Source organism: Tamandua tetradactyla, chromosome 2 (genome assembly GCF_023851605.1).
Source record: "Tamandua tetradactyla isolate mTamTet1 chromosome 2, mTamTet1.pri, whole genome shotgun sequence".
In the NCBI taxonomy this organism is placed as follows: Eukaryota; Metazoa; Chordata; class Mammalia; order Pilosa; family Myrmecophagidae; genus Tamandua; species Tamandua tetradactyla.
In genome coordinates, this window is record NC_135328.1 from 178848620 (window position 1) to 178876170 (window position 27551).

The 27551-nt window shown below is 37.6% G+C and overlaps 2 pseudogenes across 3 annotated transcripts in view; one reads left to right on the plus strand and one right to left on the minus strand.

Annotated features, from left to right (window-relative positions):
- Nucleotides 1-288: 288 nt before the first annotated feature.
- Nucleotides 289-27551, minus strand: part of LOC143674340 (immunoglobulin-binding protein 1 pseudogene) — a 52407-nt pseudogene continuing 25144 nt past the window's right edge. For 2 of the 3 annotated variants that reach the window (XR_013170999.1, XR_013171001.1), the window contains exon 2: nucleotides 289-4591. The product of XR_013170999.1 is annotated as an immunoglobulin-binding protein 1 pseudogene, transcript variant X1 (transcript). Of the gene's footprint in view, nucleotides 4592-17536; nucleotides 17721-27551 lie in introns of all 3 variants that reach the window. The other variant, XR_013171000.1, reaches the window with a different exon arrangement.
- LOC143674341 (small ribosomal subunit protein eS4, X isoform-like) lies at nucleotides 17560-19313 on the plus strand (annotated as a pseudogene).

Below are 27551 nucleotides of genomic sequence, written 5' to 3' on the forward strand. Positions count from 1 at the left end.
CTGAAGCTTCATAATATCTGCAACTTTCAAATAGTTCAGAAAAAAATAACATATACAAATATAAGTAAAACAAATATGGCAAAATGTTAAATGTTGAATCTGGCTGATGGGTTTACAGATGATTGTTGTACTAATTTTTCAATTTTATTGTATGTTTGAAAAATGTCATAATGAAAAGTTGGGGGGGAATTATTAAATAGAGGAAATAAGATAGTAAGCACATACACACTGATAGTTCTAGTTCCCTCACCCTAAATCCTACGGATGCCTCAGAAATTAGTCTATGACTTTTTTTTATCATTTTAAAATCTTTTATTTTACAATACTTTCAACTTACAAGACAGTTGCAAAAATAATACAAACCCCATACAGAGAAGTCTAACATGCCCCCACCTCCCAGATTTTGCCACTTTTGCCATAACATCCTATCTTTCATCTATCTGTTTATTTTTGGAACATTTAAGAGCAGGTTTCCCACATCACACTCCTGAAACACATAATACTTCCATGTACATTTCCTACGAACAAGGATATTCATGTATGAATCACCTTAAGGGCAGTTATCAAATACAAGAAATCTAACATTGATATGAAGCTCATAATCTATATTCCAAGTTTTTCTTATATCCCAAGAAATGCCCCTTTGAGCTTTTTCTCCTCCATTCTTAGATCGCATCCAGGAAAATGTATTGCATTTAATTGTCACTATCTTTTTAGTTTCTTTCTTTCTATTTTTTGTATGTTGTATGGCAGGGTTATATTTCATTATTTTTCCATGTTAAGTATCCCATTATTGCAGCACCATTTGTTGAATTTTTTGTTTCTTTGTTTGCTGTTTGTTTGTTTTGCTTGTTTGTTTGTTTTTTGGGAAGTGCACGGACCAGGAATTGAACCCAGGTCTCCCACATGGCAGGCAGGAATTCCACCACTGAACTACCCTTGCACCCTCTTTCTCATTTTTTAATTGTGGAAATATATACAACATAAATCTTCTCACCTCAAACCCCTCCCCCAAACACATTATTCACAGAGATTAATCACATTCACAATGTAACATTACCCTCACCACTATCCATTACTAGATTTTTCCCTTCACTCCAAACAGAAAACCTATACTGATTTTAACTCCTCATTCCCCTTGCTCCCTGCCCCAGGATTGTGTACTTTAATTTCTCTCTCTAGGAATTTGCATATTCTCAGATGTTTTATTTGAGGTTTGCCATGGGGCTTAAATTTAACATCCTAAATTTATAACAATCCTGTTTGCTTTGATACCAACCTCAGTAGTATACACACACACTATGTTCCTATAACCCTCCATTCCCCCAGACTTTTATGTCATTCTTGTCACAAATTACATGTTTATACATTATGAGTCCCAGACCATTGATTTATCACTACATTTTATGCATTTGCCTTTTAGATACTGTAGGAAGTAAAAAGCAGAGTTACAAAATCAAAAATACAATAATATTGGCATTTATATTTACCCATGTCATTATCTTTACCAGAGATCTTTATATCTTCATGTGGCTTCAGTCAATTGTCTAGTGTCTGTTCCATTCAACCTGCAGAACTCCATTCAGCATTTGTGTTAGGGCTGCTCTAGTGGTGACAAACTCCCTTTGCTATGGTTTCTCTAGGAATATCATAATTCTTCCCTCATTTCTGAAAGACAGTTTAACCTGATATAGAATTCATGGTTGGCAATTCTTTGCTTTCAGTATTTAAAATATTTCTTCCCACTGCCTTCCTGCTTCCATGATTTCCCAGGAGAAACTGCCACCTAATCTTATTGAGATCTCCTGTATGTGACATGTCACTTCTCTTCAGCTTTTAGGATTCTCTGTTTGGAATTCAATAGTTTGATTACGTCACTGTGTGTGTTTATTTGGATTTATCCTGTTTGGCGTTTGTTGAGGTCTTGGATGAGTATATTCATGTCTTTTGTTAAATTTGGGAAGTTTTCAGCCATTATTTTCTTGGATATTCTCTCTGCTTCTCTCTTTCTTCTCCTTCTTGGATTTCCACAATTCATATATTGGTTTGCTTGATGGTGTCCTACAGGTTCCTCAGGCTCTGTTCACTTTTCATTCTTTCCTTCTTCTACTCCTCAGACCGAACGATTTCAATTGTCTTATCTTCAAGTTCACTGATTCTTCTGCCAGCTCTAATTTGCTGTTGAATCCCTCTAGGCAATATTTAATTTGTTACGTGGTCTTCAGCTCTGTTTCATTCCTTTTCATAATTTCCATCTCTACTGATGCTCTTTGTGTTCATCTACCGTTTTCTCGATTTCCTTTAGTTCTTTGTCCATGTTTTCTTTGAGTGCTTTGAGCTTACTCAGGACCATTTTTTAAGTCTCTGGTATGTTTCACGTCTGATCCTCATCACTGACAGTTCCTAATGCTATAATCTTCTTTGTCTGGGTCACTGCTTCCTGTTTCTTTTCTTTGTGTGTGTGTGTGTGTGTGTGTGTGTGTGTGTGTGTGTGTGTGTGTGTGTTTAACTTTTTGTTACAGACCAGGACATTTTGACATTTAAATGCATATCACTGGAATTTAGACTTTGAGGCATCTATTCCTCAAGTTTGTATCCAGCTGGTGTTATGACAGAGCTTTTCTTGAATGCCAAGAGATAGCAAAAAAAAAAAAAAAAGAAGAAGAAGAAAGGATAATATGCCTTTCTCAGTCTTTGCAGACCCTAGGAACTCCCTTATTTCCATGAATACAAACACTCTTCCCTAGGAAACACTTTCCTCACAGTCCTGGCCACTGCCTTGTATGTTTTACAGCCAGCCACAACTTGATGGCTCTCCCACAGCATTCAGTAGGAGAGCTCTGTGAACCACCTTCTACACACAGGTTAAGTTCTGGGACAATGAATCCCTCAAGCCACCATAAGGCAGACTGAGTCAAACATATATTCTTTGAGAATGTGCATGTGGATTACTTTGCTTCCTCTGGAACAGGGACCAGGGGTTCACACTAGGAGCATGGGTCAGCTCCTTACCAAACTGATGAAAGGTGCTGGAGGGGCCAGTCAGGGAACCAGGAGATCCTATGCTTTTAAGTTGCCATTTTCTTGATCAGCACTTCCCCTGTTACTGTAATCCTGTAACTGTTTTTTTTTTTTATTTCTGGAGCTTTGAGAAAGATGTTTTGCCAGTTCTTGCTGGTTGTTCAAAGTTTCTGTGGGAGGACAGAGCCCTGAAGTGTCTCACTTTGTCATCTAGATTGGGTTGGGGACTCCACAAAGTACTTTATTATTTTATAAAGAGAATTCATATAGCCATTGATTATACCAAGCCACGTCTGTGCTCTTTTCTTTCCAGTTAAGAAAGTAGACTATATCATGAGGATAATGCTGAAACAAGATTGTTGGCTCATTACTGAGAGTACAAATACACACTTAATCGTTTGACACTTTACTGAATGCAAAGCAAGATGAAATGTCTCTGCCTTCATCGAACACAACTGAAGCAGGAGCTCAGGGAGGGGAAGAATGGTATAATTTCCTTGAAGGGGAAGATGTGAGCCACCCCTAGTCCTGTCTTGTTGTGGGAATATTAACCCATGTTCTGTCGGTTGCCATAACCCCTAGGATGGGTATCCTTCCAGTCATCCCACTCCCGGGTTCTATGTAATGTTTTCTCTTCATTGTCTTCCTCCTTTTGCTCCTGATCTTCTTGTTGTTGAGTTGCCTTTTGGAACTCTCCTGGTGTTGTCTTGGTTATTCCCTGATCTGGTAATGCTCTATATTTCTGATGCTGATCATACCAGTCATTCACTGTCATAGTTGCCAGACTTGGATAGCCAGCTCCAAACACCTTGGCTTGGGCGACATCCCGAGTGAGAATGAATGGTTTCATTGGAGGCCTGTCCTGAAGAGAGGAGTGACAAGGTGATGCCTCTTTTGGGGGATCTTTTTCTCTTAGGATTTTTATCTCCTGATCAATACTCTCAATCTCTTCCAAGCTGATCCCAATCCACCTCTGAAGATGAAGGTGATAATATTCCCGAACACGCTCATCATCTGTTTCACCACTTTCCACAGAAGATTTCAGTGTAGCTAATCTATGCTCCACCTCCTTCTTCTGCTTGTATCTCTGTATCTTAGCCTGTCTTTGAGATGCCATAGCAACAAGGTTAGGATAGGCCATGGAAGAGCATACAGGGTTGTTTTCAGCAGAATTGTTTTTGATTTGGGGCAGCTCAAATTCTGCCACATGATAGTAATGACATTGAGTTAAGTAGTTTAGAAAGTGTTCTCGAGCCTGCTGCAAATGATCTAGACGCTTGGTGGGGTTGACTTGTTTCATGGTGAGAGCTCCTTGAAATGCTGGCACCATCAGGTACTTCAGGTCAGTGGAAGCAATCTCTTCCAGGTCTTCATTTCGGCTGAACAAGTCAAGCTGCGATATCATTTCAGCAGCCTTCTCAAGGAGACCCAGTCCCTTGAACACCTTATCCTGGACTATCTGGGAACCAGTGGGATCAGTTGCTACTTCCACTTCGTCCAGAAGCTGCTTGCTGGTTTCAAATAGCTCAGGGAGCCGCGGCAGCAGTAACTCATCTTCTGCTGCTGCCATCTTGGGGAAAGGAGAAACCGGAAAAACTAAGATTAGTTTTTTATTCCAATTTTTATTTTTTACATATTTTTATTTAAGAAAGAAAACAATATAATTAGAACTACCAACAATGGATATCTTAGTTAGCTTAACCAGAGGCATATTTAAATAAAGTATCTATATAATCATTGTAAAGCCTGTGTTTGTGCAGTAAGTTTCATAAACCAATTTAAAATTACGGGCGGGCCGCGGTGGCTCAGCGGGCAAAGTGCTTGCCGGCTATGCCGGAGGACCTCGGTTCGATTCCCGGCCCCAGCCCATGTAACAAAAACAAAAAAACAAAATACAATAAAACAAGAAAATGTTTAAAGATGTTTCCCTTTCTTCCTTCCTTCCTTCCTTCTATCCTTCCTTCCTTCTCTCTGTCTTTCCTTTAAAAAAAAAAAAAAAATTAATGGCAACAAGGAAACTATCTACATATTCGGATAGCAAAGTTCTTAAATTCTAAGTATTAAAAACTAACTTAGATACCATCTGATCAGCTGTCAAAACTGAATGTTCTCAAAATATCAAGTAGAACATTCTTACAAATATCTGCATTGTTATAGTAATGGCCTATGTTAATATTTTCCTTATTTCAGGAAAATATAAAGATACAAACATTTTTACAACTAACATATGGAAATTTTAATCATCTAAAATGGACAGTTAGCTTATCCATAGGCATATTAAAAAAAAATCTAAGTAATCACTGTAATGCCTGTTTGCATACTATGTTTCAGAAACCAATTTAAAATTAAAGCAAGGGAGGAAAAAAAATCTATATATACAAATATCAGGGTTAGTTGAATTCTAAATATTAAACTGTATCTTTATTCATTTATTTATTTGTTTAACATAACCACATACAAACACCAACCTTCTTACCATATAATAATTCCATTCTTGATATATAATCAATAACACACAATATCATCACATAGTTGTATATTCATCCTCATGATCTTTTCTTAGAACAGTTGCATCAATTCAGAAAAAGAAAACAGAAAAAAATTCGTACATACCATATCCCTGACCCCTCCCGTTCATTGATCATTAGCACTTCAATCTACTAAATTTATTTTTAACATTTGTTCCCCCTATTATTTATTTATTTTTAATCCATATGTTTTACTCATCTGTTGATAAGGTAGCTAAAAGAAGCATCAGACATAAGGTTTTCACAATCACACAGTCACATTGTGAAAGCTATATCATTATACAATCATCTTCAAGAAACATGGCTACTGGAACACAGCTCTACATTTTTCAGGCAGTTCCCTCCAGCCTCTCCACTACATCTTGAATAACAAGGTGATATCTATTTAATGCTTAAGAATAACCTCCAGGATAACCTCTCAACTGTTTGGAATCTCTCAGCCATTGGCACTTTAATTTGTCTCATTTTGCTCTTCCCCCTTTTGGTTGAGAAGGTTTTCTCAATCCCTTGATGCTAAGTCCCAGCTCATTCTAGGATTTCTGGCCCATGTTGCCAGGAAGGTCTACACCCCTGGGAGTCATGTCTCATGTAGAGAGGAGGAGGGCAGTGAGTTTGCTTGTTGTGTTGGCTGAGAGACAGGCCATATCTGAGCAACAAATGAGGTTCTCTTGGGGGATGACTCTTAGGCCTAATTTTAAGTAGGCTTAGCCTATCCTTTGCGGGGTTAAGTTTCATATGTATAAACCCCAAGACTGGGGGCTCAGCCTATTGCTTTGGTTGTCCCCACTGCTTGTGAGAAGATCAGGAATTCTCCACTTGGGGAAGTTCAATTTTCCGCCTTTCTCACCATTCCCCCAAGGAGACTTTGCAAATACATTTTATTCACTGTTCAAATCACTCTGGGATTTATCGGGGCATCGCTCTGGATAAACCTACAAAATCTCATGCCCTACTCAAGGTTTCATGTACTTACGGTGTTCAATTTAACTCTCCACATAAGTTATATTAGGAAATGCACTAGTCAAAATAAAATTTTGTACCAAATAAACATTTTTTTTTGCTTTAGTCTCACACATAAGTTAAAGTTTTAAAATATTAATTACCATCTATTTTCAACACCCTGAACTATTGACATTCCTTTGTTCTTCCTCATGCAAAAACATTTTTTAATTTGTACATTTAGTCACTATCATTATACACTCTAGGCATTCCTAGGTTATACGATCTCAGTCTTTATTGTCTACCTTTCTTTCTGATTTCATTTGAGTCCCCAGGCCTCCTCCCTCTATCATTCTCACATTCAGCTTCATTCAATGTTCCAACATTATTGTATTACAGTTAGATAGTATTGTGCTATCCATTTCTGAATTTTTACCATCAGTCCTGTTGCACAATCTGTATCCCTTCAGCTCCAATTACCCAATATCTACCCCTATTTTCTCTCCTGATGGTCTCTGTTACCAATTGCAATTCTCCAAGTTCATTCACTAATGGCAGTTTATATCAGTGAGACCACACAGTATCTGTCCTTCTGCTTCTGGCTAACCTCACTCAGCATGATGTCCTTAAGGTCCATCCATGTTGTTACATACTTCATTACTTCATTCTGTCTTATAGCTGCATAATATTCCATCTTATGTGTATACCACAGTTTGTTTAGCCACTCATCTGTTGATGGATATTTTGGGTGCTTTCTTCTCTTGGCAATTGTTAATAATGCTGTTATAAACATTGGTGTGTGCAAAGGTCCATTTGTGTCCTTGCCCTCGTGCCCTCTGAGTAGACACCTAGCAACAGTATTGCTGAATCATATGACAATTCTATACTTAGCTTCCTGAGGACCCGCCAAACTGCCTTTCACAGCAATTGTACCATGTGACATTCCCACCAACAGTGGATAAGTGTGCCTCTTTCTCCACATCCTCTCCAGCACTTGTTGTTTTCTGTTTTATTCATAATGGCCATTCTGGTGAGTGTGAGATGATATCTCATTGTGGTTTTAATTTGCATTTCCCTAAAACCCAGGGAAGTTGAGCAACTTTTCATGTGCCTTTTGGCCATCTGCATTTCCTCTTCTGAGAAGTGTTTATTCATGTCTTTTGTCCATTTTGTAACTGGGTGGTCTTTTTTGTTGTTGAGCTGAACAATCTCTTTATATGTTCTGGATACTAGACCTTTATTTGATATATCATTTCCAAATATTGTCTCCCATTGTGTAGGCTGTCTTTTTATTTTCCTTTTTTTCTTACATGGGCAGGCACCAGGAATCGAACCCGGGTCCTCTGGCATGGCAGGCAAGCATTCTTGCCTGCTGAGCCACAGTGGCCCGCCCTCTTTTTACTTTCTTGACCAACTTCTTTGATGTATAAAAGTGTCTAATTTTGAGGAGTTCCTATTTATCTATTTCTTTCTTCAATGCTCGTGCTTTGGGTGTAAGGTCTTGGAAACTGCCTCCTATTATAAGATTTATAAGATATTTCCCTACATTTTCTTCTAAAAGTTTTATGGCCTTAGATCTAACATTTAGGTCTTTGATCCATTTTGAGTTAATTTTTGTTTAGTGTGTGAGATATGGATCCTCTTTCATTCTTTTGCATATGTGGATATCCAGTTCTCTAGGCACCATTTACTGAAGAGACTGTTCTGTCCCAGGTGAGCTGACTTGACTGCCTTATCACAGATCAATTGTCCATAGATGAGAGGGTCTATATCTGAACTCTCTATTCGATTTCATTGGTCAATATATCTATCTTCATGCCGGTACCATGCTATTTTGACCACTCTAGCTTCGTAATACATCTTAAAGTCAGGTAGTGTGAGACTGCAGACATTATTTTTCTTTCTCAGGCTATTTTTAGCTATTCAGGGCACCCTGCCCTTCCAGATAAATTTACTTATTGGTTGTTCTATTCTGAAAAGTAAGTTTTTGGGGTTTTAATTGGTATTACATTGAATCTGTAAATCAATTTAGGTAGAATTGACATCTTAACTATATTTAATCTTCCAATCAATGAACACATGAAGCCCTTTCATTTATTTAGGTCTTCTGTAATTTCCTTTAAAAATTTCTTGTAGCTTTCTTTGTATAGGTTTTTTGTATCTTGAGCTAAATTTATTCCTAAATATTTTACTCTTTTGGTTGCAACTGTAAATGGAATATTTTTCTGGATTTTCCCCTCAGATTGTTCATTACTAGTGTTTAGAAACACTACAGATTTTTGAGTGTTGCTCTTGTAACCTGCCATTTTGCTGTACTCATTTATTAGCTCTAGCAGTTTTGCTGTGTATTTTTCAGGGTTTTCAACATAAAGTATCATATCATCTGCAAACAGTAAAAGTTTTACTTCTTCCTCTCCAATTTTGATGCCTTGTATTTTTCTTGTCTAATTGCTCTAATTCCAACGGAATGCTGAATAACAATGATGACAGTGGACATCCTTGCCTTGTTCCTGATCTCAGGGGGAAAGTTTTCAGTTTTTCCCCACTGAGGATGATGCTAGCTGTGGGTTTTTCATATATTTCCTTTATCAAGTTGAGGAAGTTCCCTTCTATTTCTATCCTTTGAAGATCAACAAGAAAGGATGCTGAATTTTGTCAAATGCCTTTTCTGCATCAATCGAGATGATCACGGGATTTTCCTGCTCTGATGTGTTGATATGGTGTATTACATTAATTGATTTTCTTATGTTGAATTATCCTTGCATACCTGGGATGAATCCTACTTGGTCATGGTGTATAATTCTTTTAATGTGCTGCTGGATTCGATTTACAAGAATTTTGTTGAGGATTTTTGCATCTATATTCATTAGAGATTGGTCTGTAGTTTTCTTTTCTTGTAATATTTTTGTCTGGATTTAGTATGAGGGTGATGTTGGCTTCATAGAATGAGTTAGGTAGTTTTCCCTCCTCTTCCGTTTTTTTTGAAGAGTTTGAACAGATTTGGTACTAATTCTTCTTGAATGTTTGGTAGAATTCACATGTGAAGCCATCTGGTTCTGGACTTTTCTTTCTGGGGAACTTCTTATTGACTGATTCAATTTCTTTACTTGTTTGTTTGTTTGCAAGTCCATCTATTTTGTTTGTTGCGGTCCATCTATTTCTTTGAGTCAATGTTGGTTGTTCATGCCTTTCTAGAAAGTTGTCCATTTCATGTACATTGTCGAGTTTATTAGCATAAAGTTGTTCATAGTATCCTATCATTACTCCCTTTATTTCTGTGAGTCAGAGGTTATGTCTCCTCTTCCATTTTGATTTTATTTATTTGCATCCTCTCTCTTCTTCTTTTTGTCAACCTCACTAAGGGTCCATCAATTTTATTGATTTTCTCATAGAACCAAGTTCTGGTTTTGTTGATTTTCTTGATTGTTTTCATGTTCTCAATTACATTTATTTCTGCTCTAATGTTCATTATTTCTTTGCTTTTGCTTGCTTTGGGGTTAGATTGCTGTTCTTTCTCTAGTTCTTTCAAGTGGACAGTTACTTCCTCGATTTTTGTCCTTTCTTCTTTTTTGATATAGGCATTTAAGACAATGAATTTTCCTCTTAGCACTGCCTTTGCTGTATCCCATAGATTTTGATATGTTGTGTTTTCATTTTCATTTTTTTTTCTTAAATGCTTTTTTTTTTTATTCACGGAAAGAAAGAAAAAAAATTAACACAACATTTAGAAATCATACCGCTCTACATATGCACTCAGTAATTCTTAACATCATCACATAGATGCATGACCATCGTTTCTTAGTACATTTGCATGGGTTCAGAGGAACTAGCAACACAACAGAAATAGATATAAAATGTTAATATAGAGAAAAGAAATAAAAGTAGTAATAATAGTAAAAAACAAACAAACAAAAAAACCCTATAGCTCAGATGCAGCTTCATTCAGTGTTTTAACATGATTACTTTACAATTAAGTATTATTGTGCTATCCATTTTTGAGTTTTTGTATGTAGTCCTGTTGCACAGTCTGTATCCCTTCCGCTCCAATTACCCATTATCTTACCCTGTTTCTAACTCCTGCTGGACTCTGTTACCAATGACATATTCCAAGTTTATTCTCGAATGTCGGTTCACATCAGTGGGACCATACAGTATTTGTCCTTTAGTTTTTGGCTGGACTCACTCAGCATAATATTCTCTAGGTCCATCCATGTTATTACATGCTTCATAAGTTTATTCTGTCTTAAAGCTGCATAATATTCCATCGTATGTATATACCACAGTTTATTTAGCCATTCCTCTGTTGACGGACATTTTGGCTGTTTCCATCTCTTTGCAATTGTAAATAACGCTGCTATAAACATTGGTGTGCAAATTTCCGTTTGTGTCTTTGCCCTTAAGTCCTTTGAGTAGATACCTAGCAATGGTATTGCTGGGTCGTATGGCAATTCTATATTCAGCTTTTTGAGGAACCGCCAAACTGCCATCCACAGTGGTTGCACCATTTGACATTCCCACCAACAGTGGATAAGTGTGCCTCTTTCTCCGCATCCTCTCCAGCACTTGTCATTTTCTGTTTTGTTGATAATGGCCATTCTGGTGGGTGTGAGATGATATCTCATTGTGGTTGTGATTTGCATTTCTCTAATGGCCAGGGACATTGAGCATCTCTTCATGTGCCTCTTGGCCATCCGTATTTCCTCTTCTGAGAGGTGTCTGTTCAAGTCTTTTTCCCATTTTGTAATTGGGTTGGCTGTCTTTTTGTTGTTGAGTTGAACAATCTCTTTATAAATTCTGGATACTAGACGTTTATCTGATATGTCGTTTCCAAATATTGTCTCCCATTGTGTAGGCTGTCTACTTTCTTGATGAAGTTCTTTGATGCACAAAAGTGTTTAATTTTGAGGAGTTCCCATTTATTTATTTCTTTCTTCAGTGCTCTCGCTTTAGGTTTAAGGTCCATAAAACCACCTCCAGTTGTAAGATTCATAAGATATCTCCCTACATTTTCCTCTAACTGTTTTATGGTCTTAGACCTAATGTTTAGATCTTTGATCCATTTTGAGTTAACTTTTGTATAAGGTGTGAGATGCGGGTCTTCTTTCATTCTTTTACATATGGATATCCAGTTCTCTAGGCACCATTTATTGAAGAGACTGTTCTGTCCCAGGTGAGTTGGCTTGACTGCCTTATCAAAGATCAAATGTCCATAGATGAGAGGGTCTATATCTGAGCACTCTATTGGATTCCATTGGTCGATATATCTATCTTTATGCCAATACCATGCTGTTTTGACCACTGTGGCTTCATAATATGCCTTAAAGTCCGGCATCGCGAGACCTCCAGCTTCGTTTTTTTCCCTCAGGATGTTTTTGGCAATTCGGGGCAACCTGCCCTTCCAGATAAATTTGCTTATTGGTTTTTCTAATTCTGAAAAATAAGTTGTTGGGATTTTGATTGGTATAGCATTGAATCTGTAGATCAGTTTAGGTAGGATTGACATCTTAATTATATTTAGTCTTCCAATCCATGAACACAGTATGCCCTTCCATCTATTTAGGTCTTCTGTGATTTCTTTTAGCAGTTTTTTGTAGTTTTCTTTATATAGGATTTTTGTCTCTTTGGTTAAATTTATTCCTAGGTATTTTATTCTTTTAGTTGCAATTGTAAATGGGATTCGTTTCTTGATTTCCCCCTCAGCTTGTTCATTACTAGTGTATAGAAAAGCTACAGATTTTTGAATGTTGATCTTGTAGCCTGCTACTTTGCTGTACTCATTTATTAGCTCTAATAGTTTTGTTGTGGATTTTTCCGGGTTTTTGACGTATAGTATCATATCATCTGCAAACAGTGATAGTTTTACTTCTTCCTTTCCAATTTTGATGCCTTGTATTTCTTTTTCTTGTCTAATTGCTTTGGCTAGAACTTGCAACACAATGTTGAATAATAGTGGTGATAGTGGACATCCTTGTCTTGTTCCTGATCTTAGGGGAAAAGTTTTCAATTTTTCCCCATTGAGGATGATATTAGCTGTGGGTTTTTCATATATTCCCTCTATCATTTTAAGGAAGTTTCCTTGTATTCCTATCTTTTGAAGTGTTTTCAAAAGGAAAGGATGTTGAAGCTTGTCAAATGCCTTCTCTGCATCAATTGAGATGATCATGTGATTTTTCTGCTTTGATTTGTTGATGTGGTATATTACATTAATTGATTTTCTAATGTTGAACCATCCTTGCATACCTGGGATGAATCCTACTTGGTCATGATGTATAATTCTTTTAATGTGTTGTTGGATACGATTTGCTAGAATTTTATTGAGGATTTTTGCATCTATATTCATTAGAGAGATTGGTCTGTAGTTTTCTTTTTTTGTAATATCTTTGCCTGGTTTTGGTATGAAGGTGATGTTGGCTTCATAGAATGAATTAGGTAGTTTTCCCTCCACTTCGATTATTTTGAAGAGTTTGAGGAGAGTTGGTACTAATTCTTTCTGGAATGTTTGATAGAATTCACATGTGAAGCCGTCTCGTCCTGGACTTTTCTTTTTAGGGAGCTTTTGAATGACTAATTCAATCTCTTTACTTGTGATTGGTTTGTTGAGGTCATCTATTTCTTCTTGAGTCAAAGTTGGTTGTTCATATCTTTCCAGGAACCCGTCCATTTCATCTAAATTGTTGTATTTATTAGCGTAAAGTTGTTCATAGTATCCTGTTATTACCTCCTTTATTTCTGTGAGGTCAGTAGTTATGTCTCCTCTTCCATTTCTGATCTTATTTATTTGCATACTCTCTCTTCTTCTTTTTGTCAATCTTGCTAAGGGCCCATCAATCTTATTGATTTTCTCATAGAACCAACTTCTGGTCTTATTGATTTTCTCTATTGTTTTCATGTTTTCAATTTCATTTATTTCTGCTCTAATCTTTGTTATTTCTTTCCTTTTGCTTGCTTTGGGATTAGTTTGCTGTTCTTTCTCCAGTTCTTCCAAGTGGACAGTTAATTCCTGCATTTTTGCCTTTTCTTCTTTTCTGATATAGGCATTTAGGGCAATAAATTTCCCTCTTACCACTGCCTTTGCTGCGTACCATAAGTTTTGATATGTTGTGTTTTCATTTTGATTTGCCTCTAGGTATTTACTAATTTCTCTTGCAATTTCTTCTTTGACCCACTTGTTGTTTAAGAGTGTGTTGTTGAGCCTCCACGTATTTGTGAATTTTCTGGCACTCGGCCTATTATTGATTTCCAACTTCATTCCTTTATGATCCGAGAAAGTGTTGTGTATGATTTCGATCTTTTTAAATTTGTTAAGACTTGCTTTGTGACCCAGCATATGGTCTATCTTTGAGAATGATCGATGAGCACTTGAGAAAAAGGTGTATCCTGCTGTTGTGGGATGTAATGTCCTATAAATGTCTGTTAAGTCTAGCTCATTTATAGTAATATTCAGATTCTCTATTTCTTTATTGATCCTCTGTCTAGATGTTCTGTCCATTGATGAGAGTGGTGAATTGAAGTCTCCAACTATTATGGTATATGTGTCTATTTCCCTTTTCAGTGTTTGCAGTGTATTCCTCATGTATTTTGGGGCATTCTGGTTCAGTGCGTAAATATTTATGATTGTTATGTCTTCTTGTTTAATTGTTCCTTTTATTAGTATATAGTGTCCTTCTTTGTCTCTTGTAACTGTTTTACATTTGAAGTCTAATTTGTTGGATATTAGTATAGCCACTCCTGCTGTTTTCTGGTTGTTATTTGCATGAAATATCTTTTCCCAAGCTTTCACTTTCAACCTATATTCATCTTTGGGTCTAAGATGTGTTTCCTGTAGACAGCATATAGAAGGATCCTGTTTTTTAATCCATTCTGCCAGTCTATGTCTTTTGATTGGGGAATTCAGTCCATTAACATTTAGAGTTATTACTGTTTGGATAATATTTTCCTCTACCATTTTGCCTTTTGTATTATATATATCATATCTGATTTTCCTTCTTTCTACACTCTTCTCCATGTCTCTCTCTTCTGTCTTTTTGTATCTGACTCTAGTGCTCCCTTTAGTATTTCTTGCAGAGCTGGTCTCTTGGTCACAAATTCTCTCAGTGACTTTTTGTCTGAGAATGTTTTAATTTCTCCCTCATTTTTGAAGGACAATTTTGCTGGATATAGGAGTCTTGGTTGGCAGTTTTTCTCTTTTAGTAACTTAAACATATCTTCCCATTGTCTTCTAGCTTCCACGGTTTCTGCTGAGAAATCTACACATAGTCTTATTGGGTTTCCCTTGTATGTGATGGATTGCTTCTCTCTTGCTGCTTTCAAGATCCTCTCTTTCTCTTTGACCTCTGACATTCTAACTAATAAGTGTCTTGGGGAATGCCTATTTGGGTCTAATCTCTTTGTGGTGCGCTGCACTTCTTGGATCTGTAATTTTAGGTCTTTCATAAGAGTTGGGAAATTTTCAGTGATAATTTCTTCCATTAGTTTTTCTCCTCCTTTTCCCTTCTCTTCTCCTTCTGGGACACCCACAACACGTATATTTGTGCGGTTCATATTGTCCTTGAGTTCCCTGATACCCTGTTCAAATTTTTCCATTCTTTTCCCGATAGTTTCTGTTTCTTTTTGGAATTCAGATGTTCCATCCTCCAAATCACTAATTCTATCTTCTGTCTCTTTAAATCTATCATTGTAGGTATCCATTGTTTTTTCCATCTTTTCTACTTTATCCTTCACTTCCATAAGCTCTGTGATTTGTTTTTTCAGTTTTTCTATTTCTTCTTTTTGTTCAGCCCATGTCTTCTTCATATCCTCCCTCAATTTATCGATTTCATTTTTGAAGAGGTTTTCCATTTCTGTTCGTATATTCAGCATTAGTTGTTTCAGCTCTTGTATCTCATTTCAACTATTGGTTTGTTCCTTTGACTGGGCCATATTTTCAATTTTCTGAGCGTGATCCGTTATCTTCTGCTGGAGTCTGGGCATTTAGTCAGATTTCCCTGCGTGTTGGACCCCACAGGTTGAAAGATTTTTCTGTGAAATCTCTGGGTTCCGTTTTCCTTATCCTGCCCAGTAGGTGGCGCTCGTGGCACACGTTTGTCTATGGGATCCACCAGTAAATGTTGCTGTGGGTCCTTTAACTCTGTAAAACTCACGCCATAGGGGAGGTTCAGCAGCCGAAGCGTCTTGGAAGAGTGCCAGCCGGCCCAGGGGTCCGAACGTGGGTAGGGTCGCCGGCCACCGCAGCACGGGAGAGCGCCCGACCAAATTTCCTAGTTGGCCTGGGGCGCCAAGCATGGCGGAAGGGCGCCAGCTGTCGCAGCCTGGGAGAGTGCACTGTTCCCAGCCGGACCGGGGAGTCACGTGTTTGGAAGGGACCCCGTGGTCACCGTTCTCCGCAGTCTGGGGATTTCTGACCCAACTCTCTCATTTGGTCCGGGGGGCCTCGCGTGGTGGGGACGCCAGCCGCTGCAGCCCAAGGGGACCGCCTGCCCAATTCTGCCAGCTGGCCTGGGAAGGAAGAAGGGAGGGACTCCGGCCGCTTGCCGTCCCGCCCAGGAAAGCCCGCGTCCCTCGGTGATCTCACCGGAGCTGGTTCTCCCAGACAGTCAGCCGTTCCAGGATGGGGTACGCTGTCCCTTTGATCTCCGTTGTGGCTCCGGGAGCTGCTCTGTATTGTCTCCACTCCCCCAGTAGCTGTTCTGGAGGAGGAAAGGTGAGGGTGGCAAGGCTGTCGAGGCTGATGGCGGAGGAGCCGGTGAAGGCGGAAGAGGGCACCGTGGTAGTTGGAGAGCCGCCGGAGCAGGAGGGGGAAGAGGGGAGAGGAGGGCGGGCGGGTCGGCTGCTGCGGGGCGTGAGTGCTGCGCGGCGGGCCAGCGGACCTCATTTTCATTTTTAAAACTGTATCTTAAATACTATTTAACTATCAAAACTGTGTGTTCTCAAAATATCAAGTAAAAAGTTACAAATATCAACTTTGCTGTAGCAGTGAGCTATGTTACATAATATTTTCAAATTTTTGGTTTCAGGAATTTATTTTATCTAATATTACTATAACTGCCTATATTTTTAAACCATTTTTAGTTGAAAATTATAACATATAAAAGAAAAAAAGCAATAATTTTCAAAGCACACTTCAACACGCAACTACAGAACAGTTCCCAGAGTTTATCATAGGCTACCATGCCCTCAACTCAGATTTTTCCTTCCAGCTGCTCCAAAACACTGGTAGCTCTAACAGAGTCATAATTTTATGTCTGACTTATTTCTCTCAGCATTATATCCTCAAGGTTCATCCACATTGTCATACATTTTGGGACATCATTTTGTCTAAATGCTGTATACTGTTCCATCGTATGTATATACCACATTTTGTTTATCCACTCATCTGCTGATGGGTACCTGAATTGTTGCCATCTCTTGACAACTGTGAATAGTGCTACTATGAACATCTGTGCACAAATGTCTGTTTGTGTCACTGCCCTCAGCTCTTCTGGGAATATACCAAGTACTGATATTGCTGGCTCATAGGGCAACTTAATATTTAGTTTTCTGAGGAATCACCAAACTGATTTCCACAGTGGCTGAACCATTTTACATTCCCACCAACAGTGAATAAGTGTTTCAATTTCTCTGCATCCTCTCCAACATTTATTTCCTGTTTAATGGCAACCATTCTTATAGGTGTGAGGTGACATCTTATTGTTCTATTAATTTGCATTTCTCTTATAGCCAGTGAAGATGAGGAGCTCTTCATATGCTTTTTTAGCCATCTGTATTTGCTCTTCAGAAAAGTGCTTATTCATTTCCTCTGCCCCTTTCATCATTGGTTTGTTTGTTCTTTTGTGGGTGAGCTGTATAATTTCTTTATGTACACAAGATATCAAGCCTTTATCTGATATGTGGTTTCCAAATATTTTCTCCCATTGAGTTGGCTGTCTCTTCACCTTTTTAACAAAGTCCTTTGAGGCACAGAAGCTCTTGATCTTAAGGAGTTCCCATTTGTCTATTTTTTCTTTCACAGCTTGTGCTTTAGGTGTAAAGTTTAAGAAGCTACCTCTTACCTTTTTCTGTGCTTAGCATAGCCATGGCTCATGGTCCAAAGAAGCATTTGAAGTAGGTGGCAGCTCCAAAGCACTGGATGCTGGACAAACTGGTGTGTTTGTTTCTCGTCCATCCACTGGTCCCCATAAGCTGAGAGAGTGTCTCCCTCTCATCATTTTCTTATGGAACAGACTTAAGCATGCCCTAACAGGAGATGAAGTAACAAAAATCAGTATGCAGCGGCTCATAAAGATTGATGGCAAGCTATCCAGAATGAAGTGTCCACAAGTGTCCGTTCATCAAGCCATACACGTATCAGTGAAAACAGAAAAATTAACAGGTACTTCACCTGGTGCTGGAATAGAAGATATAGAAAATATTAACTATAGAGGCACAGGTGATGGCATGTCAACTGATAAGGAAGATGTCCTCAAGTCTATCTAGGGAGTCAATAACTGAGAGCGGTTCTGTCACTGTACTGTATCCTCAGCTAAAATGTCTAGTCAGCAACATTCCAGGTTAGGTGCAGAAATTTCACCCAAACTTTTAGCAGGTGAGGAAGATGCACTAAATCAGACTTCTGAGCAAACTAAGTTCTTGCCATTCAGTTTCATATTGATTAAAGACCTGAGTCAGGGCACAGAGAATCTGATGACAGACAGACCTGTAACCAAAAACAAAATGTCTGCCCTGAAGTGGCAAGGCCATTTCTTGAATTTGAACCACCTATCAGCCATCTGTCATCAAATCCATCCATTCTACAACCATTAATTTTTCCTGCTGCAGACATTGACTGGATTCTCTGTGCTGGCTTTACTTTGCAGGAAGCTCTTGGGGCTTTGCATCAAGTTGGTGGAAACGCAGATCTTGCTTTTTTTGTTTTGTTAGCAAAGAACATCATAGTTCCTACATGACCATGGAAAGGATGGCTAGAACATACTCCATTCCCTTAAGAAAAACTAGACATACACATGCACACTCATGCTCACACATACACAGTATATGCAGAAACCTGAAAGCAGAATGTTGAGCCTGACTTTTTTTAAAGATTTCTTTCAGCCCAAGTAATTTATGATCTCTTGTCTGATGAATCTGTCTATTCTATTTGTTAAAATTTAGGTCTTTTAAAATGTATTGGCAGTACATGCATACAAAAGCTTTCTTTTCTCATGAAGATGTATTCTGGAATAAAATTGATGGTTCTGTGAATAGCAAAAAAAGATTGATAGCAAGGTCTACCTGATATAACATCCTGCTGGTTTTATGGATGTCATCAGCATTGACAAGACAGGAGAGAATTTCTGTCTGATCTGTGATACCAAGGGTTGCTTTGCTGTTCATTGTATTGCACCTGAGGAGTACAAGTACAAGCTGTGCAAACTGAGGAAGATCTCTGTAGTCACAAAAGGAATCCAACAGCTGGTAACCCATGATGCTCGTACCATCTGCTACCCTGATCCCCTCATCAAGGTGAACGACACCATTCATACTGATTTGAAGACGGGCAAGATAACTAATTTCATTAAGTTTGATACTGGTAACCTGTGTATGATTACTGGAGGTGCTAATCTGGGAAGAATTGGTGTGATCACCAACACAGAGAGACATCCTGGCTCTTTTGATGTGGTTCATGTGAAAGACGCCAACAGCAACAGCTTTGCCATCTGTCTTTCCAACATGTTTATTATTGGCAAAGGCAACAAGCCATGGATTGCTCTTCCCTGAGGAAAGGGTATCCGCCCTATAATTCCTGAAGAGAGAGACAAGTGGCTGTCAGCAAAACAGGTCAGTGGGTGAAATGATCTTTTTTTTTTTTTTTTTTTGGTCTTTGACACATTTTTAATTAATTTTTGTATAAGGTATATGGTAGGGGTCCTCTTTCATTCTTTTGGCTATTGAAATCCAGTTCTCCCATGCTGATTTATTGAAAAAACTATTCTGTCCCAATTCAGTGGATTTGGGAGCATTATTGAAGATCAAATATCCACAAATTTGGTGATCAATCTCTGCACTCACAATTCTATTCCACTACTCAGTCCTTCTGTCTTTGTGCCAGTACCATGCTGTTTTGGCCACTGTGGCTTTATAATAAGCTTTAAAGGCAGGAAGTGATAGATCTCCCAGTCTGCTCTTCTTTTTCAGGATATCTTTAGCTATTCAAGGTCTCTTTTACTTTCAAATAAATTTGATAACCAATTTTTCTAAGTCTTCAAAGTAGGTTGTTGGAATTTTTATTGGTATTGCATTGAATTTGTAAATCAGTTTGGGTAGAATTGACATCTTGACGATATTCAACCTTCTTATTCATGAGCATGGAATATCTTTCCATCTATTTAGGTCATTTTTTATTTCTTTTAGCAATTTTTTTTGTAATTTTCTGTGCATAAGTCCTTGACATCCTGGTTGGGCTTTTTCCTAGATACCTAATTCTTCTGGTTGCTACTCTGAATGCAATTTTTTTCTTAGTCGTCACCTCAGATAGGTCAATGCTTGTGTATAGAAACATTATTGATTTTTGTACATTAATCTTGTATTCTGTCACTTTCATGAATTTGCTTATTAGCTCAAGTAGTTTTCTAAGTATAGGATCATGTCATCTGCAAATAATGAACTTCTTCCCTTCCTATTTGGATGCCTTTTATTTCTTTCTCCTGTCTAGTTGCTCCAGCTAGTACTTCTAATACAATGTTGAATAATAGTGGTGACAATGGGCATCCCTGTCTCATCCCTGATTACAAGGGGAATGCTTTCAATTTCTCACCATTAATTGATGCTGGCTATGGGTTTTTCATATATGCCCTTTATGATATTGAGAAAGTTTCCTTTGATGTCTAACTTTTGCAGTGTTTTTATCAGGAAAGTATGCTGGATTTTGTCGAATGCTTTTTCAGCATTAATCAATATGATCATGTGATTTTTCCCTTTTGATTTGTTATATGCTGTGTTACATTGATAGATTTTCTTATGTTGAACCGCCCTTGCATTCCTGGTAAGAACACTACTTGATCATGATGTATAATTCTTTTAATGTGGCATTGGATATGATTTTCTAGTCTTTTGTTAAGAATTTTCACATTATGTTCATTAGGGAGATTGGTCTGTAGTTTTCTTTTCTTGTATCAACTTTATCCCATTTTGATATTAGAGTGATGTTAGCTTCATAAAATAAGTCAGGTAGCATTCCTTTTTCCTCAACTCCTTGGAAGAGTTTAAGCAGGATTGGTGTCCATTTTTTAAAAAAATTTATTTATTTATTAAACATAACCACGTAGAAACACAGTCTTACCATATGATCCTTCCATTCTTAATATATAAATCAATTACTCAAAATATCATCACAGTTGTATATTCATCAACATGATCATTTCTAAGAATATTTGCATCAATTCAGAAAAAGAAATAAAACAAAAACAGAAAAAAATTCATACATACCATACCCCTTACCCTTTCCTTTCATTGATCATAAGCATTTCAATCTACTAAATTTATTTTTAACATTTGTCCCTATTATTTATTTTTAATCCATATGTTTTACTTGTCTGTCGATAAGGTAGATAAAAGGAGCATCAGATATAAGGTTTTCACAATCACACAGTCACATTGCAAAAGCTATATCATTATACAATCATCTTCAAGAAACATGGCTACTGGAAAACAGCTCTACATTTTCAGGCAGTTCCCTCCAGCCTCTCCATTACACCTTAACTAAAAAGGTGGTATCTATTTAATGTGTAAGAATAACCTCCAGGATAACCTCTCAACTCTGTTTGAATCTCTCAGCCATTGACACTTTATTTTGTCTCATTTTACTCTTTCCCCTTTTGGTCGAGAAGGTTTTCTCAATCCCTTGATGCTGAGTCCCAGCTCATTCTAGGATTTCTGTCCCACGTTGCCAGGAAGGTCATGTCCCATGTAGAGAGGGGGAGGGCAGTGAGTTTGCTTACTGTGTTGGCTGAGAGAGAGAGGCCATATCTGAGCAACGAAAGAGGTTCTCTTGGGGGTGACTCTTAGGCCTAATTTTAAGTAGGCTTAGCCTATCCTTTGCAGGGTTAAGTTTCATATGTACAAATCCCAAGACTCGGGGCTCAGCCTATTGCTTTAGTTGTCCTCACTGCTTGTGAGAATATCAAGAATTCTCCAGTTGGAGAAGTTGAATTTTCCCCTTTTCTCATCATCCCCCCAAGGGAACTGTTCTAGCTTGCTAGCTGCCAGAATGCAATATACCAGAAATGGAATGGCTTTTAAAAAGGGGAATTTAATAAATTGCTAGTTTACAGTTCTAAGGCCGAGAAAATGTCCCAATTAAAACAAGTCTATAGAAATGTCCAATCAAAGGCATCCAGGGAAAGATACCTTGATTCAAGAAGGCTAATGAAGTTCAAGGTTTCTCTCTCAAGTGGAAAGGCACATGGCAAACATAGTCAGAGTTTCTCTCTTAACTGGAAAGGCACATGGTGAACAAGGCATCATCTGCCAGCTTCTTATCCTGGCTTCCTGTTTCATGATGCTCCCCGGGAGGAGTTTTCCTTCATCCCCAAAGGTCGCTGGCTGGTGGACTCTGCTTCTTGTGGCTATGTCACTTTGCTCAGTGTCAGTTCTTTTTGAAAAGTTTGATAAAATTCTCTTGTGAAGCCATCAGGTCCTGGGCTTTTTTTTTGTAGGAAGATTTTTGATGACTGATTGGATCTCTTTACTTGTAATGGTTTGTTGAGATCTTCTATTTCTTTCAAGTCAATATAGGTAATTCGTGTCTTTCTAGGAATTAGTCCATTTCATCTAAGTTATCTAGTTTGTTGACATATAGATGTTCATAATATTCTCTTATGAGTTTTTAAATTTTCTTTATGATCTGTGGTAACAACATTCCTCTCTCATTTCTGATTTTCTTTATTTGTGTCCTCTCTCTTTTCTTCTTTGTTGGTCTAGCTAGGGGACCATCAACTTTATTAATGTTCTTTAGTCTTTATTACTTCTCTTCTTTCATTTGCTTTGGGGTTAGTTTGCTGTTCTTTCTCTGAATTCTCCAGGTAAGCAGTTAAATCCTCAAGTTTTGCTCATTCTTCTCTTTTATTATAGGCATTGAGTGCAATAAATTTCCCTCTCAGCACTGCCTTTGCCCCATCCCATAAGTTCTGATATGTTGTATTCTCATTATCATTCATCTCCAGATATTCACTGATTTCTCCAGCAATTTCTTCCTTCACCCACTAAGAGTATGTTGTTTAATCTCCATATATTTTTGCAAGCTCTGGTTCTTTGGTGATTATTAATTACCAATTTATTCTGTTATGATCAGAGAAAGTGCTACAGATAATTTCAATCTTATTAAATTTATAGAGACTCATCTTATGTCCCAGTATATGATCTATCCTGGAGAACGTTCTATGTGCATTAGAGAAGAATGTGTATCCTGGTGTTCTGGGATGTAATGATCTATATATGCTATTAGATCTAATTCATTTATCTTACTGTTTAGGTTCTCTATTTCCATGTTGATCCTATGTGTGGTTGTCCTATCTATAGTGAAGAGAGGTGTACTGAAGTCTCCCACTATTACAGTTGATATATCTATAGCTCCCTTCAATTTTTCCAGTATGTGCCTCATGTACTTTGGAGCTCTTTGATTGGGAGCATAAAGATTTATGATTGTTATTTCTTCCTGGTGAATTGTCTCTTTTATTACTATGTAGTGTCCTTCTTTGTCTCTTACAAAGTCTTTACATTTTAAATCTACTTTGCCTGATATTAGTATAACTACTCCTGCCTTCTTTTGTTTATAGCTTGCATAGAGGATCTTTTTCCATCCTTTCACTTTCAATCTAACTATGTCCTTGAGTCTAAGATACGTCTCTTGCAAACAGCACCTAGACGGATTATGGGTTTTGATCCATTCTGTCAGGCTGTATCTTTTAATTGGTGAGTTTAGTCCATTAACATTCAAAGTAATTACTGTGAGAGCAGTTCTTGATTCTACCATCTTGTCCTTTAGTTTTTATTTGTCAGATCTGTATATTATTTTCCTTCCACTCTCTTTTCCTTTACATTACCTTTACTCACATTCTTCAATTCTGCCCTCCTCCAGACCTCCCTCTGCTGTCTTTTTTTTTTTTTTTTAATCAGCTGACAGGGCTCCCTTTAGTATTTCTTGTAGGTCTGGTCTCTTGTTGACTGGTTCTCTCAATCTTTCTTTATCTTTGAGGACTTCAATCTCTCCCTCAATTTTGAAGGATAACTTGGCTGGATATATTAGCTTTAAAAATAATCCTATAATTCAACTGTCAGAGCTGGCCAGTGGAGATAAATGAAATAACAGTGGCCATTCGTTTATTATGTTTGTGGCTGCTGTGTGATAGGAAATAGTGTTCGTTGAGCTCAACTTTCATTTGCTAGAAAATTTCTGATAAATAACAACAGAGATGAAAAAGTAATTAAGCAAGGCTGAGGATTTGAGAAACTAAGGTAACAACTGAGAAATCCCAGGAAGACAGAATGTGGCTACGGGCCAGTTGTGGGGAGACTGTGACTTCAGCTAGAATGGAAGAGGGCTGGGTGCCTTGGGATGGGGGTGGGATGGGGGAAAGACTTTTTAGTGGTGCTTTCCACTGCTCCTCAAAGTCCTCAGTGGATCACTGCCTGCCCTACTGGAACTGTGAGGCACAAAACCAGCAGCACCATCCCAGTACTCAAACCTGGCTAGATGGGACTAGAGCAGTGAAGCCTAACCATTTACCTGCCCACTTGATCCTTCATATCCTAGGTCTGGGCTTTAATCTTGCCCTCTTCTCCACTACTGGCCAAGTTCTTTGACATTCCTAAGGTAAAATGAACTCTAAGGGAATATCTACAATAAAACAAAAACAGAAATTTATATGAGATGAAGCCAAATTAATCAACCTGACAGTTTAAAATAAGCATCATTAAAAATAAGATGCTTCAAAATAAGCATCTTCAAAAATAAGAGAGCATGTTGTTAATATAAGGCAGGAACAAGCAAGAAGAATCAATAGGAAATACTGGATTTGCCAAATTTAATAGTTGAAATCCTTACATAGACACAATAGCAGGATGGTGATAGCCAAAAATGAAGTGCTGGGTAAGGAGATCAGGATCAGGATTCATCCCAAAGACATCAGAAAGGGATAAAGGAAACAATGAAGATTGAAAACAAATGAGCCACTTGTTGGTGATATACACTATTGGTGGCTAATCCAACAGCCATTCCCAACCTCCTTCTTCCCCTACTCACCAGAGACTGAAAAAGCTAAATACTTGCTTTCCCAGCCTCCCATGCAATTAAAGCTGGCCATGTAAGATGGTTACATTCATGTGTCAACTTGGCTAGTTATGGTGTCCAGTGTTTGGCAAAGCAAGCGCAAGCCTGATTGTTATTGTAAGGAAATTTCATGGATTGAAATAATCAGTAAATTGATGGCTGCATCTATGGCTGATTACATCTACAATTAATTAAGGAGATAGCCTTCAGCACTGAAAGACTGTGTCATCCAATTAAAAGAAGGCCTTTAAGGTAGAACTGATTAATTCAGCAGTCAGAAGGAAGAATTTCCATCTCTACTTCAACCAGCCCACTTCTCCCAGGGAATTCATCAAAAATCTTCATCAGATGACATTAAGAATTACTGATTATATATGTAGAATGGAATGATTTCTAAATGTTTTGTTAATTTTTTTTAATTAATGAAAAAAAAAATCTTCATCAGAGTTCCCAGCTTGGAGCCTGCCCTACAGAATTTGGATTTGCCCATCCCCACAATCATGTGAGGCAGTTCCTATAATAAATCTCATATTTTCGGTCTGTTTCCCTAGAGAAAACCATATGATCTGGCCAGTGAGATGTAAGCATGGGTAGTTCTGGGGGTCTTCCAGGCAGGCTATTTTTGTTTTCCAATAGAAAGGAATGACACCGAGGATGCTTTGCTTCTGTTATCCCTCCCCCGGTCCCAACTTTTTTTTTTTTTTTTTTTTGAACATGGATGCCCTATTGGGCCGGAGCTGTGACAGCAGCCTTGTGTTCATGAGGCAGGTGATAGTCATCAGGTCAAAGCCAGTACAGTCAGGAGAGCTAAGCAGAAATGCAGGGAGTGTCCAAGAGGATTCTTGATATTTGACCAGCTGATCCAATGCCAGTTTTTGGCTACATCCAGGCTTCTTGTTAGGTGAATACACAACAAAACAAAATCCAAGCCTGCATCTATTCATTTAAGGCAACTTTATTCATATTTTCTTTACCCTTCAGCTGAAAACATTCCTAACTGATACTCTGTTTAGTTTAATAATTTGGGAAAAAGCTTAAAAAGTTGAGTTTCAAATAAATAAGGGAGAAAAACAATTAAGGCAGAAATCAGAGAAAAAATTTTAAAGAGATTTTTAAAAAGCTAATTGTTTGAGAAGCATGATGTACACAACTTGCATTCTGCATGGATAGAGACATAGATATATAGAATTATATGGCTAATGTGGCAAAAAGTTCAAACTGGTGGATCTGGGTATCTGGGATGGGATAGGGGTATGTTGGAGTTTTCTGTGCGGGGTTTGCATTATTTTTATCTTTTTTTTTAACATGGGCAGGCTCTGGGAATTGAACCCGGGTCTCCGGTACAGCAGGCGAGAATTCTGCCACTAAGCCACCAGTGCACCGCCCCTTTTTTTTTATACTCTTTTTTTGCATTATTTTTCTAAGTGTTTGGAAGTTTCAATGCATTTCAAAATAAAAAGCAAAAAAAACAAAAAACACTACTTGTTTGAAGAAATCTTTCCCTACCCTAATGTGAATACACTACTATATTTTCTTTTACAAGTTTTAAAGTTTTGCTTTTTACAACTGAGTTCCTAATATGTCAGTTTTTTTTCCAGTATGATGTGAAGTAGGAACCTAATTTTATTTAATAGAGCATTATTTGCAGTATCCTTTGTTATTTCAGGGAGTTGGAGGCAACTTAGGTTCCTGTCACTTGGGAAGTGATATGTAAAATGCAGTAAGATGATGCAGTTAGAAATAATAAATTAGATATCATATTGCATCAAAAATATGTTTAGGGCAAAAATGAGATTTATGGTATAACATCATTAAAATAACTTTAAAAATGCATGCACACATATCCAATATATGCATATAACAATAGCCCTTATGCAAAAATATAAAAGATAAAAAGACAAACACATTAAACCCAGTGGAATGGTTGCCTGATGAGGCAGGAAAGAGAATAGGAGAGGGATATGAGAATAAAAGAATAAATGAATAAGAGATAAATGGATATATAATTAAAACAAGACAGGAGTCTTACGCAGACCTACTTATGATACATCATGAACTGAGAAGCATGATTAATGCCTGGAGGTTAGACAGGTAAGAATATAGGTAGATAGATAGGCAGGTAGGTAGATTAGATAGATAGATAGATAAAGAAGAGTTGCTGTGAAAAAAGAGAAGAGAAGAGAAAATAATGGAAGGAAGGCAAATAAAATTGAGTCATTATCATCAAAGAACATACAATCTAGAGGAAATCATGTGTGTGCCAAGAAGGACATAAATAAATAGTCATAATTCAAGCAGTGAAAGAAAGTAGCCAATAGAAGGGGACAGTGCTGAATGGGATCTGATTTTCTGCTAAGAAATCAGTCAAACTGTCACCAGTAAAAGGGTTCTTGCAAGCTCCAGAAGTAGTAAATACCTCTTTGCCACAGGTAGTATTCAAAATAAAAGGCAGATAGTGTTAAACGGCATATAACAAAAACTAACACTTACTTTTTCTCTACATCCCACCTCACACCCCATTCTTGTTATCAGAAAAAACTTCTATCAACTTTTTTTTTTCACCCTGTGATGAAATTTAATTGGATAAAATGGGGGGACATTTATACACCATCACAGGGACACTTCTATCAACTTTAATACTTGTAGAACAAAATATAGGAATGTATTTTTATAACATTAGGGTAGGGAAAGATCTCTTAAAATCTAGAAAACAAACTATAAAGTTAAAACTGATTAATTAAATATATTAATATTTAAAACCT